Below are 20079 nucleotides of genomic sequence, written 5' to 3' on the forward strand. Positions count from 1 at the left end.
CTGTTGAGAGTGGATCCGCCCTCTTTATCTCTAGTGGAGAAGCTTGTTGGTGCCCCTCGTGACGGATCAGAGGGAAAGCTTGAGCACAAAGAACCATAGGTAAAATGTTGTTGATTGAATAACTACCTAATGAAATTTGGAATCAAAGTTATAGTGTAGATTGCTGCCTATCCAAATATCACCTAATTATGGTTTTTCGTTACAGGATTCACCAAGTGGAGCAAAGAACTTGGAACCAATAGCGAAAAAGGAGATCCTTCGCTAAAATTAAGGTACAGAATACTCACCTTTATAATAATTCCTTCAAATTAATTAGAAAGCCTCAAAGTCAAAGCTTAAAAAACACAGAGTTACCCTTGATTATTCTATAAATGGTGCTCCTTCTAACATAAAATATATGATTGATGTTTTTAGACTGAAATTCTGCCACTGTAACACCGATTCATATGGAGTTATCCTCAAATCTGGCTTGTGGTCTGAAGTATTAAGTCCCTGACTGCCGTTGAATTGTTCTGTATTGATTGCTGCTGTGGATATTTGCTGGTGGTTATGTTGATGAGATGATCTGATAAGCCTGTAGTTCTGGAAATTATTAAGTGGAAAGAGCTGGATTCGAGAAGTAAGTTTTACATTCTTTGACTAATGAACCATTGGATTGTTTTATTGAAATGCACTATTCTGAAAAGCCCGAAATCAAAATAAAAGACTTTAAAAAGAAACTAACAAAGTAATGCAAATTTTAGTATTTTAATTCTGTATTATACTTTACTGTTTTATTTGTTGTTCATTTATAACAACCTAATTCTGTGATTTTATTTTAGGTTGTTTAAAACCGCTGTATTCTACCTGAATAAACGAGTATTGAAAGCTTCATTGATTGTTTTAATGGCAGTTGTTCATTCTGGGACACCTGCCGCACTGCTACATCTCTAACTAGTGGGTCGTAGTACAGTTTTAAACAAGAGTTCGCTACCCAGAGCAACCTATGAGCTACACGAGCCCCAGAGAAGCCTCCTCATCGCCGCCGGAATTCCATGGTTACCGCAGTTCGAGTATAGCACGAGCTGAGGGAGTGTACGAGGAGACAGACTCCAGAGTAAACGATTTGATCAACGGGATCAGGGACAGAAGATCATATACTGACCAACGCCACCAGAACGATGTTGATAGAGACACGAATTGGAGTTATGGAGACCTGAGTGTGGCTGGTATTCAACAGCTGCGAACTTCCACAGAGCAATCAGTGTTTAGAAACGACAGTTTGGCAACGGTGTTTAGTCAGCACCACAACCTTCGAAGAACCAGCGAATGTCAGTGCCCGCCAGGACAAGCCTGTGACTGCGAGGTGTTTGCGACTGGTGACGAGGAACGGCCGGAGTCACGTATAAGTCAAGCAACTGTTGTAGCGGCGTGTGACCCAACACAGCCGTTGGTGCCACCAAGGACGCCAACCCCGCCGCCAAGAGTGCCGACACCGCCGGTTAGAGTGCCGACATCGCCAGCTAGAGAGCCACCACCGCCGGTACAGCTGCAGGCAGGCCTGCAACCTTTGCCGCCGCCGGAGCAGCAACAGCCGCCGCCGAAAGCCAGTGATAAACGCCGCAGTAAAATGGCAAAGGCTCAAATAAAGAAACATATTGATGTTATTGAAAGAGTGACTTTCACCTGGGACAATAATCTGGTGTTTATAAACCCAGCTCATGTCCCAACAGCCCAGGCTGAAACAATAAACAGTGAAGTTCATACATTAGTGAATGAGTTATCAAATGCTGTAGTGTTCTTCAAAAGCAACCCTTGTGATGAGTTCACCGAGGATGACAGTATCAATTCAAGCGAATGTCTGGCACACTTAAACGGCCTCAGGAAGCAACTGTGGGAAGCCCAGGAGTTAAGGAGGAAGGAGGATGCAAGGATACAGCCGCCCCAGCCGCCGCCGCCATCTGAGAGTGCCGCCGCGGGAAATCAGGCGTCCTCTGTACACCGGCAACGCTTAGATTATGGTTTGAAGAATTTGAGTGACAACACTATGTATGTGACCAGCGCATACAAACAGCTGATGAAGTTAAAGACGAGGGCCACCAATGAGATCAAAGGAGGGGAAACCTTGTTCAGGCAGGCTTCGGAGCAACACAGAGACTTCCAAAAGAAGATAAGTGACCTGTTGAAGTGTGCAACGAGTTGCGGAGATTGCAGTGCCGTAGAGATGTTGGACGAAGCTGAGCAGAGCTGCATAAATGCCCAACGAATGGCCAGAGCCCACCTTGATGTGCTGTATGACGAAGCTGGACTTGCGCCTGGAACTAACGATGCTGGTGTCAACAAGGTCAAGCTCAAACCTCCCACTTTTAGTGGCGAGTCGGGTCACGGCAACCTCGACTTTTATAGCTTCCAAACACAGATGGAGCTATTCTTTGAAACAATGGGTGGATTCAACGAGCACGAGAAATACCTAAAGCTTAAATTTGAATGCGTGGTTGGTATCGCAAAGGACTGTATCCTCAACCTAGAGACGTACAAGGAAGCCATGGATCACCTGAAGGTAGTGTACGGCAAGCCTGAACTGTTATTTTCCGCGAAATCAAGCGAAATCAAAGCCTGTGGATCCTGCCCGGATAACTTGTTTGAAAAACGCAGCTGGCTGATAAAAGTTGAGCAGAAGCTTGTAGCACTCACCAAGCTAGCTACACAACATAAGATCCTGGATATGTATGAGTCGTCACCGGTATTGGCTGTCCTGTCAGGTGCGTTGTTGAAAGATGACCTCATTGAATTTCACAAGATTCTGTTGGCTGAGAAAAGAACTGACCCTGGTACCAGACAGACCAAGTCTATGATGATCAAGACCCTGACACAATTTCTGCAGACCATGTTGTGGGAGGTCACGGCTAAAATAGATATCATGGTGACGTCTGGCACACGTTACTATGACAGCAGCAAGTCAAGGAAACAAGTCACATCAAAGTACAGTGTGATGCCAGCAGATTGTGAGTTGAGCAGTGATGGAGAAGGAGTTGTTAATACGGCCGCCCAAGCTATTGAAAGTTCCGCCGGTTCCGCAAAAAGCTACGTTACCGCTGAAGCAAGTTCAGCTGGTGCCGATCCGGCTGCGGCCAACAACGGGTCCGTGTCCCACGCCAACAACAAGGAAAAGAAGAAGGCTAAAGATAAAGACAAGAAGACAAGTGGAGATGCTGCTGCCGCCATTATGATGAACAAAAGCAGACAGGCGAAACAAGTTAAGTGTAGATTGTGCCCAGGTTCACATACATCCCTGGCGTATTGTGAAGTGTTCCAAGAAACTCGTGTCAAGAGAAGGTTCGGTAGGACGGTGAAAGCAGAGGCATGCTACAGATGTCTGAGATTAGATGCCAAGTTTGACATGAAGAATAGGGAGGCCTGGTTCAAAGAACACGAACCGTACTGTGACAGCAAGTGGATCTGCAATGAAGGAACCTGTAAGGACAAGCCAGATGTGTGGAAGAACCATATCGCCATCTGCACCTATCACCTGGAAGCCAACATGGAGAAGGAGGCAGAATTTAAACGTTCCCTGGACGAGAAGCTGCTACCAACCGATGTCAGGTTTTTCTTTGCCAGTTATCATGCTTTGCCCGACAAAGGTGACAGAGATGTATACGCGAGTTTCGCCGCCAGCGGCGGCCGAGGTAAAGTTGACGACGTCATAGTGGAGCCAAGTATACAGAACCAGCCCATATACATGTTGCAATATGTAAAAGGAACCAACGGTGAGAAGCTGCTCCTGTTTTACGACAACGGTTGCTATGGAGCCTGCCTGAGCACACAGGCATGTGCGTCGTTGGATACAGAGACGCAGCGGCCTGGCCCCACCGCCCTTGAGGTAGCTGGCGGCCAGAGGGTTGAGATCCCCTATGGCATTGAGCGTTTCTGGCTGCCGATGGTAAGTGAAGATGGTAAAAGACGGGTTGCGACCATTGAAGGCCTGCAAATGGACAAAGTTAGCACACGTTTCCCAGAGTGGCCGCTGAAACAGGTATGGGAAGAACTTAATGCTGTCTTTACTAAGAGCCATCCTGCCGCAAAGATGCCGACAACTGAACCTGAAATTGGAGGACAGCCGGTTGATATCATGATTGGCATTCAATACAACTTATATTACCCACAGGTGGTACTTACCTTACCAGGTGGACTCTGCATTATGAAATCCAGGTTGGCTGGATATGGAGGCCACAACGGGATATTAGCTGGACCACATGAAGTTTGGAAAGATGTTATGAGCCGCGCTCATCTGATGGGACCTGCTGCATTTTTAACTGCAGAGTTTAAAGCATATAGATATCAGAGAGACTGTTTGTTTTCCAACAATGGGATGATTCATGAAAGTGCCACAACCATTGATCACCATCATGAGGTATGTTCGCATTATGCTGGAGCCGAGAACCCCTTAATGGATGAGGATGATGTGTTTGTCCACCACGTTTTTGCCGCCGGACCAAGTAAGATGCTCAAGGAATACCAGATGATAGACCAGATAGGTGCAGATATGTCATACCGTTGTGTCAAGTGCCGCGTCTGTTCCGAGTGCAAGAAAGGTGAGCGAGTGGAGAAAGAATCATTGTTGGAAGAACGTGAACAACATGATATAGAGCAAAGTGTCAGCTATGATGCCGAGCAGAGGAGGTTATTTGCTTACCTGCCATTTACTGAGAATCCTGAATCAGCTTTGGCAGATAATACCTACGTTGCCGAAAAGATATTGGGCACTCAGGTCAAGTTAGCCAACAAGAGTGAAGTTGCCAGAGAGGAGATCCTGCGGAGTTTTAACAAGTTGGCGGATAATGGGTTTGTAGCACCATTAGCGGCGCTGCCGCCAGAGGAACAGGTGGAGGCCAGAAAAGCTGGATATGTGATTCCGTGGCGCATTGTCCATAACAGCCACAGTATATCTACCCCGGTTCGGCTTGTGTTTGACGGCAGTTCCAAGACCAAGACAGGCAAGAGCTTAAATGACATATTATGTAAGGGAAGTAACCAGCTGGCTAATTTGTTGCACTTGTTGATTGGATTCAGATGCGGAGGGGCTGCCCTTAGCGCCGACATCCGGATGGCATACAATTCCGTGTTCTTGCAGCCGCAGCATTATAGATATCACAAGTTCCTGTGGATTGATGGATTGTCCCTGCTTGGAGCAGTCATTGTTTACGTGGTCAGAACAATTATTTATGGGATCAAGAGTTCAGGAAACCAAACCATCCACGGTTTTAAGATGGTTGCGGACATAGCTGAAGCCAAACAACCAGAGCTTCGGATTGGAGCAGCTGTGATCCGAAAGAAAGCCTACATGGATGATATTGTTTCTGCCCACCGTGATGAGAAGACACGCGACTTAGCAGGAGAGCAGCTGGTAAAGGTATTAGAAATGGGCCAGCAGTCGGTCAAAGCGGTCACGAGGAGTGGTCACGACCCGGATGAACAAGTGTCTGTAGATGGAGAAAGTGTTGGGCTCGTTGGGTATTGTTGGCGGCCGAAGGAAGACACAATATCCCTCGAGGTGAAACCTTTGTTCCTGGGAAAAAAGAAGCGAGGTAAAGTGCCAGAAGAAGTGACCGGTGACCTGAAGGAAGCGCTGCGGGTCATGTTCACAAAAAGGATTCTGTTGGGCAAAACCATGGAGTGCTGGGACCCTCTCGGGTTAGTGTCACCGAGGTCCAATAAACTAAAAATTGACATGTGTTCCATCTGTTCACTGGGGACAGAGTGGGACGAGATCCTGCCGGACAACTACCTAGACACTTGGGTGGAAAATTTGATGATGGTCCAGCAACTAAGAAACATACGATTCACACGTAGTGTGTTCTGTAACCCTGTGGATGTAGAGCAGGGGGTTGAATTGATTGTGTCTACAGATGCAAGTCAGGTGCTAGCTGGTAGCGTCGTCCACGCAAGAATGAAGTTGTTGTCAGGCGGGTTTGTAACCAGAATGGTGGCGTCCAAGTCAAAGCTGACCACCAAACTAACCATCCCCAAAGCTGAGATGACAGCATGTGCCATGGGATGTGTATTGGCTCACCTAGTTAAACTTAATTTTGAGAATTATGTCAAGAAGATCACCTATGTTACAGATTCAATGGTTGCGCTATACTGGATCCACTGTGATACACGACCACTGCAGACTGGCATCCGCAACCTGGCGATTGAGGTAAGGCGATTCTGTGACGTGACGAGTTGGCGCCACGTTGAGTCAGCACAGAACATAGCTGATATATTGACTAGACCTGATGGATCCCCAGAGATTGGGCCTGGATCGGAGTGGCAGGATGGAAAGGCTTGGATGAGCAGGCCAGAGTCAGAGTGGCCAACGAGAAGTATTGATGAGATTACCCTTGACCAGGACACGAAAGTTGCGGCGCTGAAGGAGATGAGGAACAAAGAAAGCCGTGGGCTGGTGCTGGCTAATTTTTCGGCGAGGATGGTTGAGAGGTACGAGTTTTCACATTACTTGGTTAACCCGAGTAAGGTCCCGTGGGATAGGTATGTCCGGCTGATTGCTGTATGTTTGAAGATTGTTGATATTTGGCGGCGGAGGAGCAGCAACAAGTTTAGTGTTGTGTCTGGCACTGTGTTGGTGGATGTTGATGAGCATGTTTTGAAGAGAGCGGAAAAATATGTTTTTAGCAAGACTACGGCAGAGGTAACTAAATTCAACAGTCGAGACAAGTTAAAAAGCATTGGCACAGTTAAGGATGGCATTATGTACCACCATGGGAGGATCTTACCGGGAGGCAACGATGCATTGGCGGAAAATATGCTGGATCTAGAGAAGTTGGCCTTTGCCAAGCCTGTGCTGGACAGGTACAGTCCGGTGGCGTACAGTATCATGCGTCACTGCCATGAGAATGTGACGCACCATGGAGGATCCATTGCAACATTGAGAAGGAGCAGAGAACACGCCTTTATCTTAGAGGGCAACTCTTTGGCGATTGAGGTAAAAAAGAACTGTTTCTTTTGTCGGCGATACAAGGCCAAGGAGATAGAGAGAGAGTTTGGTGCTGTAGACCCGTGCCGGTTGAAGATAGCGCCGGCATACACAACTTGTATGATTGACTTGTTTGGGCCTGTAGAAGGAAGATGCAGTTATGGCACACATAGATTTCCGATGAAATTGTGGGCGGCGGTGTACAAGTGTCCGGCGACGCTGGCTGTGGCGGCGTATAGTATGACTGGGTATGACACAGAGAGTTTTTTGTTAACCCTTACCCGCCACATTAATCGGTATGGCATCCCATGTCTAGTCAAGATAGATAATGGCACCCAGCTAGTGAGAGCTTTCGAGACAGCTGACATATGTGTAGCCAGTGTGCAGAACCTGTTGAACCAGGAGAAGGGCGCCAAATTAACGGTTGAGCTTGCTCCCGTTAAGAGTTCGAATTACCAAGGAGTGGTAGAGAGGTCGATACGGTCCATCAAGGAGATTCTCAATGTGGCGTTCAAGGGGCTGAAGTTCACGCCGTTGGAGTTTGAGACAGCGTTGTCGTTCTGTTGTAACGATTTGAACTCGATGCCTTTGTGTTTAGGATCGAGGTATCAGAACATTGATCAACTGGATTTGATAACTCCATCCAGGTTATTGTTGGGCAGGAATAATAACAGAGCACCTGGGGGCCAGTTAACGGTGGAAAGGCCTGGCAAGATGTTGGAAGCCATGGAGGATGTGGAAAGATCCTGGTGGGAAGCGTGGAAAGAGTTGAAAGTTGGTGAGTATGTACCAAAGCCCAAGAAGTGGAGTAAAAATGTTGGAGAGGTTGGGGCAGGAGACATAGTCCTGTTCCGTAGAGATGGCAGTAGCCCCCTAGGTACGTGTATATGGAGGATTGGCAGAGCCAGAGAAGTGCACATATCTAGGGATGGGCACGTACGAGAGGTGACGATAGAGTATAGAAACCACGGGGAGAAGGATATGAGGACAACCAAGCGAGCGGTGAGAGGCCTGGCGGTGGTGCACCAGGAGCACGAGTTAGAGCTTGGAGGACAGCTGGCGGAGGCAGATGTTGAGGCAGTCCATCTCCAATGGGTCCGTAAGTACAGCACATAGTTCTATCCTTTCTCTCAATCTTTCAATTTATCATGTTTTCAAATTTTCAAACTCTCAATCTATCAATTTATCAATCTATTAAATTGTAAAATCACGCGACAAGTGCTCCGTGACCAAAGTAAAACATAAGACAATTGCTCTGTGTTATTAATTAAACAATGCCAAATTTTATCAAAGTTTTAGTAAAGTACAAAGTTTTACCTGATTTTAAAATTATCTAATGTTCAATTAAAACTATAGTTCAAAGTAAAAGTTCAAATTTTATTTTCTGTCAAAGTTCAAAGTTAAAACTATAGTCCAAAGTAAAAGTTCAAAGATTTATTTCTGTCAAAGTTCAAAGTAAAAGTTCAAATTTTATTTTGTCAAAGTTCAAAGTTAAAACTATAGTCAAAGTAAAAGTTCAAATAATATTTGTCAAAGTTCAAAGTTCAAAGTTCAAACTGGTTCTGTGAGCTCCGTAAGGGCCGGAACTGAAGACACCTGGGATGATTTTCGTGGATTTTTTGCTTGGGGGAGTGTTTTATATTTAGAAGGAATCCAGTCAAATCACCCCACGAAGACTGAGAGAAGGCTTCCCTAACAAGGCCAAAGTTTAGTAATTAAAATATGTTAAAGTAAATTCACGCAACCTATTTCTTCACCATAGAGCAAAAATATGTATCGGAAATAATGCTAATTGCTTACACAACTTAAATTTATATTAAATTGTAATTGTTTAATGCAAAAGCTAATTTTATTTTCAAACTCATTTTTAGCAAAGAATATTTAATTTTGTAAAAATAATATGAAATATTATCCAATCTATGTATGTGATTAATCTATGACGCGCAAGCGTTCAAATCTCTATATTCGTTGTATCAGTCTAACGTCAGCCATCTTAATATAAGCAAGGAAGAATAGTCTATCTAAAAGTTTAAAGAAAATTGTTATTTTTTGGTACAAAATACACATTTAAATCAATTCAAAGCATTTATAAAATTAATTTGAGCTTTTTACTTCCAAGTTTATTAGTTTTTAACAACTTATTTTGTTTCTTTTAAGCAAAAATTGGTTAAATTAACTATCGTTAAAATTGTATTATATATATATGTAAAAAGTGATAAAGAAACCTATATCTACATCAAATAATATGGGCTAATCCATTTCAGAAAGTGCTAACGAGTGAAAAAGTTCTCAAAATGTAATATTAAATTGTCTCTGCTGAGATACAAGGTAAAACAAATATTAAAAATAGTCAATTCATTCACCCAGCGAAGCCGTATATGCAAAGATTTCATTTAAGCCAAAGTTGAAGATATAATTCCATTGAATTCACCGTTCCTATTTAATTGTAAAGAACCAATAAATGAGTACCGTAACGGCCTCCAAGTAACTTTAAAAGCATTGTAGTCCATTAAAAGTTTGGGCTTAATTTGATATTATTAAGGCCTGGAATTAGCTGAGCCTGTTGAGAGTGGATCCGCCCTCTTTATCTCTAGTGGAGAAGCTTGTTGGTGCCCCTCGTGACGGATCAGAGGGAAAGCTTGAGCACAAAGAACCATAGGTAAAATGTTGTTGATTGAATAACTACCTAATGAAATTTGGAATCAAAGTTATAGTGTAGATTGCTGCCTATCCAAATATCACCTAATTATGGTTTTTCGTTACAGGATTCACCAAGTGGAGCAAAGAACTTGGAACCAATAGCGAAAAAGGAGATCCTTCGCTAAAATTAAGGTACAGAATACTCACCTTTATAATAATTCCTTCAAATTAATTAGAAAGCCTCAAAGTCAAAGCTTAAAAAACACAGAGTTACCCTTGATTATTCTATAAATGGTGCTCCTTCTAACATAAAATATATGATTGATGTTTTTAGACTGAAATTCTGCCACTGTAACACCGATTCATATGGAGTTATCCTCAAATCTGGCTTGTGGTCTGAAGTATTAAGTCCCTGACTGCCGTTGAATTGTTCTGTATTGATTGCTGCTGTGGATATTTGCTGGTGGTTATGTTGATGAGATGATCTGATAAGCCTGTAGTTCTGGAAATTATTAAGTGGAAAGAGCTGGATTCGAGAAGTAAGTTTTACATTCTTTGACTAATGAACCATTGGATTGTTTTATTGAAATGCACTATTCTGAAAAGCCCGAAATCAAAATAAAAGACTTTAAAAAGAAACTAACAAAGTAATGCAAATTTTAGTATTTTAATTCTGTATTATACTTTACTGTTTTATTTGTTGTTCATTTATAACAACCTAATTCTGTGATTTTATTTTAGGTTGTTTAAAACCGCTGTATTCTACCTGAATAAACGAGTATTGAAAGCTTCATTGATTGTTTTAATGGCAGTTGTTCATTCTGGGACACCTGCCGCACTGCTACATCTCTAACTAGTGGGTCGTAGTACAGTTTTAAACAAGAGTTCGCTACCCAGAGCAACCTATGAGCTACACGAGCCCCAGAGAAGCCTCCTCATCGCCGCCGGAATTCCATGGTTACCGCAGTTCGAGTATAGCACGAGCTGAGGGAGTGTACGAGGAGACAGACTCCAGAGTAAACGATTTGATCAACGGGATCAGGGACAGAAGATCATATACTGACCAACGCCACCAGAACGATGTTGATAGAGACACGAATTGGAGTTATGGAGACCTGAGTGTGGCTGGTATTCAACAGCTGCGAACTTCCACAGAGCAATCAGTGTTTAGAAACGACAGTTTGGCAACGGTGTTTAGTCAGCACCACAACCTTCGAAGAACCAGCGAATGTCAGTGCCCGCCAGGACAAGCCTGTGACTGCGAGGTGTTTGCGACTGGTGACGAGGAACGGCCGGAGTCACGTATAAGTCAAGCAACTGTTGTAGCGGCGTGTGACCCAACACAGCCGTTGGTGCCACCAAGGACGCCAACCCCGCCGCCAAGAGTGCCGACACCGCCGGTTAGAGTGCCGACATCGCCAGCTAGAGAGCCACCACCGCCGGTACAGCTGCAGGCAGGCCTGCAACCTTTGCCGCCGCCGGAGCAGCAACAGCCGCCGCCGAAAGCCAGTGATAAACGCCGCAGTAAAATGGCAAAGGCTCAAATAAAGAAACATATTGATGTTATTGAAAGAGTGACTTTCACCTGGGACAATAATCTGGTGTTTATAAACCCAGCTCATGTCCCAACAGCCCAGGCTGAAACAATAAACAGTGAAGTTCATACATTAGTGAATGAGTTATCAAATGCTGTAGTGTTCTTCAAAAGCAACCCTTGTGATGAGTTCACCGAGGATGACAGTATCAATTCAAGCGAATGTCTGGCACACTTAAACGGCCTCAGGAAGCAACTGTGGGAAGCCCAGGAGTTAAGGAGGAAGGAGGATGCAAGGATACAGCCGCCCCAGCCGCCGCCGCCATCTGAGAGTGCCGCCGCGGGAAATCAGGCGTCCTCTGTACACCGGCAACGCTTAGATTATGGTTTGAAGAATTTGAGTGACAACACTATGTATGTGACCAGCGCATACAAACAGCTGATGAAGTTAAAGACGAGGGCCACCAATGAGATCAAAGGAGGGGAAACCTTGTTCAGGCAGGCTTCGGAGCAACACAGAGACTTCCAAAAGAAGATAAGTGACCTGTTGAAGTGTGCAACGAGTTGCGGAGATTGCAGTGCCGTAGAGATGTTGGACGAAGCTGAGCAGAGCTGCATAAATGCCCAACGAATGGCCAGAGCCCACCTTGATGTGCTGTATGACGAAGCTGGACTTGCGCCTGGAACTAACGATGCTGGTGTCAACAAGGTCAAGCTCAAACCTCCCACTTTTAGTGGCGAGTCGGGTCACGGCAACCTCGACTTTTATAGCTTCCAAACACAGATGGAGCTATTCTTTGAAACAATGGGTGGATTCAACGAGCACGAGAAATACCTAAAGCTTAAATTTGAATGCGTGGTTGGTATCGCAAAGGACTGTATCCTCAACCTAGAGACGTACAAGGAAGCCATGGATCACCTGAAGGTAGTGTACGGCAAGCCTGAACTGTTATTTTCCGCGAAATCAAGCGAAATCAAAGCCTGTGGATCCTGCCCGGATAACTTGTTTGAAAAACGCAGCTGGCTGATAAAAGTTGAGCAGAAGCTTGTAGCACTCACCAAGCTAGCTACACAACATAAGATCCTGGATATGTATGAGTCGTCACCGGTATTGGCTGTCCTGTCAGGTGCGTTGTTGAAAGATGACCTCATTGAATTTCACAAGATTCTGTTGGCTGAGAAAAGAACTGACCCTGGTACCAGACAGACCAAGTCTATGATGATCAAGACCCTGACACAATTTCTGCAGACCATGTTGTGGGAGGTCACGGCTAAAATAGATATCATGGTGACGTCTGGCACACGTTACTATGACAGCAGCAAGTCAAGGAAACAAGTCACATCAAAGTACAGTGTGATGCCAGCAGATTGTGAGTTGAGCAGTGATGGAGAAGGAGTTGTTAATACGGCCGCCCAAGCTATTGAAAGTTCCGCCGGTTCCGCAAAAAGCTACGTTACCGCTGAAGCAAGTTCAGCTGGTGCCGATCCGGCTGCGGCCAACAACGGGTCCGTGTCCCACGCCAACAACAAGGAAAAGAAGAAGGCTAAAGATAAAGACAAGAAGACAAGTGGAGATGCTGCTGCCGCCATTATGATGAACAAAAGCAGACAGGCGAAACAAGTTAAGTGTAGATTGTGCCCAGGTTCACATACATCCCTGGCGTATTGTGAAGTGTTCCAAGAAACTCGTGTCAAGAGAAGGTTCGGTAGGACGGTGAAAGCAGAGGCATGCTACAGATGTCTGAGATTAGATGCCAAGTTTGACATGAAGAATAGGGAGGCCTGGTTCAAAGAACACGAACCGTACTGTGACAGCAAGTGGATCTGCAATGAAGGAACCTGTAAGGACAAGCCAGATGTGTGGAAGAACCATATCGCCATCTGCACCTATCACCTGGAAGCCAACATGGAGAAGGAGGCAGAATTTAAACGTTCCCTGGACGAGAAGCTGCTACCAACCGATGTCAGGTTTTTCTTTGCCAGTTATCATGCTTTGCCCGACAAAGGTGACAGAGATGTATACGCGAGTTTCGCCGCCAGCGGCGGCCGAGGTAAAGTTGACGACGTCATAGTGGAGCCAAGTATACAGAACCAGCCCATATACATGTTGCAATATGTAAAAGGAACCAACGGTGAGAAGCTGCTCCTGTTTTACGACAACGGTTGCTATGGAGCCTGCCTGAGCACACAGGCATGTGCGTCGTTGGATACAGAGACGCAGCGGCCTGGCCCCACCGCCCTTGAGGTAGCTGGCGGCCAGAGGGTTGAGATCCCCTATGGCATTGAGCGTTTCTGGCTGCCGATGGTAAGTGAAGATGGTAAAAGACGGGTTGCGACCATTGAAGGCCTGCAAATGGACAAAGTTAGCACACGTTTCCCAGAGTGGCCGCTGAAACAGGTATGGGAAGAACTTAATGCTGTCTTTACTAAGAGCCATCCTGCCGCAAAGATGCCGACAACTGAACCTGAAATTGGAGGACAGCCGGTTGATATCATGATTGGCATTCAATACAACTTATATTACCCACAGGTGGTACTTACCTTACCAGGTGGACTCTGCATTATGAAATCCAGGTTGGCTGGATATGGAGGCCACAACGGGATATTAGCTGGACCACATGAAGTTTGGAAAGATGTTATGAGCCGCGCTCATCTGATGGGACCTGCTGCATTTTTAACTGCAGAGTTTAAAGCATATAGATATCAGAGAGACTGTTTGTTTTCCAACAATGGGATGATTCATGAAAGTGCCACAACCATTGATCACCATCATGAGGTATGTTCGCATTATGCTGGAGCCGAGAACCCCTTAATGGATGAGGATGATGTGTTTGTCCACCACGTTTTTGCCGCCGGACCAAGTAAGATGCTCAAGGAATACCAGATGATAGACCAGATAGGTGCAGATATGTCATACCGTTGTGTCAAGTGCCGCGTCTGTTCCGAGTGCAAGAAAGGTGAGCGAGTGGAGAAAGAATCATTGTTGGAAGAACGTGAACAACATGATATAGAGCAAAGTGTCAGCTATGATGCCGAGCAGAGGAGGTTATTTGCTTACCTGCCATTTACTGAGAATCCTGAATCAGCTTTGGCAGATAATACCTACGTTGCCGAAAAGATATTGGGCACTCAGGTCAAGTTAGCCAACAAGAGTGAAGTTGCCAGAGAGGAGATCCTGCGGAGTTTTAACAAGTTGGCGGATAATGGGTTTGTAGCACCATTAGCGGCGCTGCCGCCAGAGGAACAGGTGGAGGCCAGAAAAGCTGGATATGTGATTCCGTGGCGCATTGTCCATAACAGCCACAGTATATCTACCCCGGTTCGGCTTGTGTTTGACGGCAGTTCCAAGACCAAGACAGGCAAGAGCTTAAATGACATATTATGTAAGGGAAGTAACCAGCTGGCTAATTTGTTGCACTTGTTGATTGGATTCAGATGCGGAGGGGCTGCCCTTAGCGCCGACATCCGGATGGCATACAATTCCGTGTTCTTGCAGCCGCAGCATTATAGATATCACAAGTTCCTGTGGATTGATGGATTGTCCCTGCTTGGAGCAGTCATTGTTTACGTGGTCAGAACAATTATTTATGGGATCAAGAGTTCAGGAAACCAAACCATCCACGGTTTTAAGATGGTTGCGGACATAGCTGAAGCCAAACAACCAGAGCTTCGGATTGGAGCAGCTGTGATCCGAAAGAAAGCCTACATGGATGATATTGTTTCTGCCCACCGTGATGAGAAGACACGCGACTTAGCAGGAGAGCAGCTGGTAAAGGTATTAGAAATGGGCCAGCAGTCGGTCAAAGCGGTCACGAGGAGTGGTCACGACCCGGATGAACAAGTGTCTGTAGATGGAGAAAGTGTTGGGCTCGTTGGGTATTGTTGGCGGCCGAAGGAAGACACAATATCCCTCGAGGTGAAACCTTTGTTCCTGGGAAAAAAGAAGCGAGGTAAAGTGCCAGAAGAAGTGACCGGTGACCTGAAGGAAGCGCTGCGGGTCATGTTCACAAAAAGGATTCTGTTGGGCAAAACCATGGAGTGCTGGGACCCTCTCGGGTTAGTGTCACCGAGGTCCAATAAACTAAAAATTGACATGTGTTCCATCTGTTCACTGGGGACAGAGTGGGACGAGATCCTGCCGGACAACTACCTAGACACTTGGGTGGAAAATTTGATGATGGTCCAGCAACTAAGAAACATACGATTCACACGTAGTGTGTTCTGTAACCCTGTGGATGTAGAGCAGGGGGTTGAATTGATTGTGTCTACAGATGCAAGTCAGGTGCTAGCTGGTAGCGTCGTCCACGCAAGAATGAAGTTGTTGTCAGGCGGGTTTGTAACCAGAATGGTGGCGTCCAAGTCAAAGCTGACCACCAAACTAACCATCCCCAAAGCTGAGATGACAGCATGTGCCATGGGATGTGTATTGGCTCACCTAGTTAAACTTAATTTTGAGAATTATGTCAAGAAGATCACCTATGTTACAGATTCAATGGTTGCGCTATACTGGATCCACTGTGATACACGACCACTGCAGACTGGCATCCGCAACCTGGCGATTGAGGTAAGGCGATTCTGTGACGTGACGAGTTGGCGCCACGTTGAGTCAGCACAGAACATAGCTGATATATTGACTAGACCTGATGGATCCCCAGAGATTGGGCCTGGATCGGAGTGGCAGGATGGAAAGGCTTGGATGAGCAGGCCAGAGTCAGAGTGGCCAACGAGAAGTATTGATGAGATTACCCTTGACCAGGACACGAAAGTTGCGGCGCTGAAGGAGATGAGGAACAAAGAAAGCCGTGGGCTGGTGCTGGCTAATTTTTCGGCGAGGATGGTTGAGAGGTACGAGTTTTCACATTACTTGGTTAACCCGAGTAAGGTCCCGTGGGATAGGTATGTCCGGCTGATTGCTGTATGTTTGAAGATTGTTGATATTTGGCGGCGGAGGAGCAGCAACAAGTTTAGTGTTGTGTCTGGCACTGTGTTGGTGGATGTTGATGAGCATGTTTTGAAGAGAGCGGAAAAATATGTTTTTAGCAAGACTACGGCAGAGGTAACTAAATTCAACAGTCGAGACAAGTTAAAAAGCATTGGCACAGTTAAGGATGGCATTATGTACCACCATGGGAGGATCTTACCGGGAGGCAACGATGCATTGGCGGAAAATATGCTGGATCTAGAGAAGTTGGCCTTTGCCAAGCCTGTGCTGGACAGGTACAGTCCGGTGGCGTACAGTATCATGCGTCACTGCCATGAGAATGTGACGCACCATGGAGGATCCATTGCAACATTGAGAAGGAGCAGAGAACACGCCTTTATCTTAGAGGGCAACTCTTTGGCGATTGAGGTAAAAAAGAACTGTTTCTTTTGTCGGCGATACAAGGCCAAGGAGATAGAGAGAGAGTTTGGTGCTGTAGACCCGTGCCGGTTGAAGATAGCGCCGGCATACACAACTTGTATGATTGACTTGTTTGGGCCTGTAGAAGGAAGATGCAGTTATGGCACACATAGATTTCCGATGAAATTGTGGGCGGCGGTGTACAAGTGTCCGGCGACGCTGGCTGTGGCGGCGTATAGTATGACTGGGTATGACACAGAGAGTTTTTTGTTAACCCTTACCCGCCACATTAATCGGTATGGCATCCCATGTCTAGTCAAGATAGATAATGGCACCCAGCTAGTGAGAGCTTTCGAGACAGCTGACATATGTGTAGCCAGTGTGCAGAACCTGTTGAACCAGGAGAAGGGCGCCAAATTAACGGTTGAGCTTGCTCCCGTTAAGAGTTCGAATTACCAAGGAGTGGTAGAGAGGTCGATACGGTCCATCAAGGAGATTCTCAATGTGGCGTTCAAGGGGCTGAAGTTCACGCCGTTGGAGTTTGAGACAGCGTTGTCGTTCTGTTGTAACGATTTGAACTCGATGCCTTTGTGTTTAGGATCGAGGTATCAGAACATTGATCAACTGGATTTGATAACTCCATCCAGGTTATTGTTGGGCAGGAATAATAACAGAGCACCTGGGGGCCAGTTAACGGTGGAAAGGCCTGGCAAGATGTTGGAAGCCATGGAGGATGTGGAAAGATCCTGGTGGGAAGCGTGGAAAGAGTTGAAAGTTGGTGAGTATGTACCAAAGCCCAAGAAGTGGAGTAAAAATGTTGGAGAGGTTGGGGCAGGAGACATAGTCCTGTTCCGTAGAGATGGCAGTAGCCCCCTAGGTACGTGTATATGGAGGATTGGCAGAGCCAGAGAAGTGCACATATCTAGGGATGGGCACGTACGAGAGGTGACGATAGAGTATAGAAACCACGGGGAGAAGGATATGAGGACAACCAAGCGAGCGGTGAGAGGCCTGGCGGTGGTGCACCAGGAGCACGAGTTAGAGCTTGGAGGACAGCTGGCGGAGGCAGATGTTGAGGCAGTCCATCTCCAATGGGTCCGTAAGTACAGCACATAGTTCTATCCTTTCTCTCAATCTTTCAATTTATCATGTTTTCAAATTTTCAAACTCTCAATCTATCAATTTATCAATCTATTAAATTGTAAAATCACGCGACAAGTGCTCCGTGACCAAAGTAAAACATAAGACAATTGCTCTGTGTTATTAATTAAACAATGCCAAATTTTATCAAAGTTTTAGTAAAGTACAAAGTTTTACCTGATTTTAAAATTATCTAATGTTCAATTAAAACTATAGTTCAAAGTAAAAGTTCAAATTTTATTTTCTGTCAAAGTTCAAAGTTAAAACTATAGTCCAAAGTAAAAGTTCAAAGATTTATTTCTGTCAAAGTTCAAAGTAAAAGTTCAAATTTTATTTTGTCAAAGTTCAAAGTTAAAACTATAGTCAAAGTAAAAGTTCAAATAATATTTGTCAAAGTTCAAAGTTCAAAGTTCAAACTGGTTCTGTGAGCTCCGTAAGGGCCGGAACTGAAGACACCTGGGATGATTTTCGTGGATTTTTTGCTTGGGGGAGTGTTTTATATTTAGAAGGAATCCAGTCAAATCACCCCACGAAGACTGAGAGAAGGCTTCCCTAACAAGGCCAAAGTTTAGTAATTAAAATATGTTAAAGTAAATTCACGCAACCTATTTCTTCACCATAGAGCAAAAATATGTATCGGAAATAATGCTAATTGCTTACACAACTTAAATTTATATTAAATTGTAATTGTTTAATGCAAAAGCTAATTTTATTTTCAAACTCATTTTTAGCAAAGAATATTTAATTTTGTAAAAATAATATGAAATATTATCCAATCTATGTATGTGATTAATCTATGACGCGCAAGCGTTCAAATCTCTATATTCGTTGTATCAGTCTAACGTCAGCCATCTTAATATAAGCAAGGAAGAATAGTCTATCTAAAAGTTTAAAGAAAATTGTTATTTTTTGGTACAAAATACACATTTAAATCAATTCAAAGCATTTATAAAATTAATTTGAGCTTTTTACTTCCAAGTTTATTAGTTTTTAACAACTTATTTTGTTTCTTTTAAGCAAAAATTGGTTAAATTAACTATCGTTAAAATTGTATTATATATATATGTAAAAAGTGATAAAGAAACCTATATCTACATCAAATAATATGGGCTAATCCATTTCAGAAAGTGCTAACGAGTGAAAAAGTTCTCAAAATGTAATATTAAATTGTCTCTGCTGAGATACAAGGTAAAACAAATATTAAAAATAGTCAATTCATTCACCCAGCGAAGCCGTATATGCAAAGATTTCATTTAAGCCAAAGTTGAAGATATAATTCCATTGAATTCACCGTTCCTATTTAATTGTAAAGAACCAATAAATGAGTACCGTAACGGCCTCCAAGTAACTTTAAAAGCATTGTAGTCCATTAAAAGTTTGGGCTTAATTTGATATTATTAAGGCCTGGAATTAGCTGAGCCTGTTGAGAGTGGATCCGCCCTCTTTATCTCTAGTGGAGAAGCTTGTTGGTGCCCCTCGTGACGGATCAGAGGGAAAGCTTGAGCACAAAGAACCATAGGTAAAATGTTGTTGATTGAATAACTACCTAATGAAATTTGGAATCAAAGTTATAGTGTAGATTGCTGCCTATCCAAATATCACCTAATTATGGTTTTTCGTTACAGGATTCACCAAGTGGAGCAAAGAACTTGGAACCAATAGCGAAAAAGGAGATCCTTCGCTAAAATTAAGGTACAGAATACTCACCTTTATAATAATTCCTTCAAATTAATTAGAAAGCCTCAAAGTCAAAGCTTAAAAAACACAGAGTTACCCTTGATTATTCTATAAATGGTGCTCCTTCTAACATAAAATATATGATTGATGTTTTTAGACTGAAATTCTGCCACTGTAACACCGATTCATATGGAGTTATCCTCAAATCTGGCTTGTGGTCTGAAGTATTAAGTCCCTGACTGCCGTTGAATTGTTCTGTATTGATTGCTGCTGTGGATATTTGCTGGTGGTTATGTTGATGAGATGATCTGATAAGCCTGTAGTTCTGGAAATTATTAAGTGGAAAGAGCTGGATTCGAGAAGTAAGTTTTACATTCTTTGACTAATGAACCATTGGATTGTTTTATTGAAATGCACTATTCTGAAAAGCCCGAAATCAAAATAAAAGACTTTAAAAAGAAACTAACAAAGTAATGCAAATTTTAGTATTTTAATTCTGTATTATACTTTACTGTTTTATTTGTTGTTCATTTATAACAACCTAATTCTGTGATTTTATTTTAGGTTGTTTAAAACCGCTGTATTCTACCTGAATAAACGAGTATTGAAAGCTTCATTGATTGTTTTAATGGCAGTTGTTCATTCTGGGACACCTGCCGCACTGCTACATCTCTAACTAGTGGGTCGTAGTACACCATTGATGATAAACAAAATTAACTCTTTTAATAAGATTATATGTACATATGTGTATATAAAGTCAGGAATTATCGTCACTTGTTTTTTGTCAGAGAG

General features: G+C 44.0%; 1 long non-coding RNA gene across 1 annotated transcript; it reads left to right on the forward strand.

The window, feature by feature from the left end:
• Positions 1-484: 484 nt before the first annotated feature.
• On the forward strand, positions 485-19903 carry LOC145325946 (uncharacterized). The gene is made up of 10 exons (XR_013881683.1): positions 485-619; positions 9220-9283; positions 9498-9614; positions 9721-9787; positions 9930-10134; positions 18735-18798; positions 19013-19129; positions 19236-19302; positions 19445-19649; positions 19852-19903. It is a non-coding gene; the product is annotated as an uncharacterized LOC145325946 (long non-coding RNA).
• Positions 19904-20079: the final 176 nt, after the last annotated feature.

The sequence above is a fragment of the Acartia tonsa genome, chromosome 8 (assembly GCF_053477335.1).
Source record: "Acartia tonsa isolate MP-2025a chromosome 8, ASM5347733v1, whole genome shotgun sequence".
NCBI lineage: Eukaryota > Metazoa > Arthropoda > Copepoda > Calanoida > Acartiidae > Acartia > Acartia tonsa.